Raw genomic sequence first — 834 nt, 5'->3', positions numbered from 1 at the left:
ACGGACCCCCCCCGCACCTCCCCGCACCTGGCTGATGAAGCCGATGACGCGGCCGCGCAGCCACGAGGGGTCCAACGAGGCGATGTCGCGGCCGTCCAACGTGATGGTGCCCCGTGTGGGCTCATAGAAGCGCTCCAGCAGCGCTGCCACCGTCGACTTTCCTGTGCCAAAGCATTGCCACCGTGACATCACCGCCGTGACATCACCGCAGTGACATCATCACTGTGACATCATCACTGTGACATCATCGCCGTGACATCACCATGACATCACTGCCATGACATCACCATGGTGACACTGGTGCCACATCACCACAGCCCCATCCAGCACCATGGGATCGGTGCCCCCCCCTGGGGCCACCACGGCCACCTCCCTCTGGTGGCACCGGGCTCCACGTCCCCATCGGCCCCCAATGCTGGTGCCGTGGGGTCGGGGCGCCGTGCCACAATGGGGGTCCCACACCCTGACTGTCACCTCCTCCCGAGGGTCCCACGATGGCCACCGTCTCACCGGGGGGCAGCGTGAGGCTGAAGTCCTGCAGCACGGGATGCCCGGGACGCGTGGGGTAGCTGTGGGGGGAGGTGAATGAGGGGCTGTGGGGCAGATCTGTGGGACAGGGAGAGGGCTGGGGGGGTCCTGACCTGAAGGAGACGTGTTTGAAGGCGACGTGGCCCAGCAGGGAGTGGCTGGGGATGGTGTCCCCCCCCCGCAGTGGCACTTGGGGCTCCAATGTCATGAACTCAAAGACGCGGGCGCCTGCGCTCAGCCCACGAACCACCTGCAATGCGGGGGGACAGAGGCAGATGGAGTGTCCCCACCCCCACCCCCACCCCC

This window comes from Meleagris gallopavo, chromosome 29 (genome assembly GCF_000146605.3).
Source record: "Meleagris gallopavo isolate NT-WF06-2002-E0010 breed Aviagen turkey brand Nicholas breeding stock chromosome 29, Turkey_5.1, whole genome shotgun sequence".
Taxonomy (NCBI): Eukaryota; Metazoa; Chordata; class Aves; order Galliformes; family Phasianidae; genus Meleagris; species Meleagris gallopavo.
The sequence above is the reverse complement of the archived record's forward strand: the minus strand, read 5'-3'. Positions refer to the sequence as shown.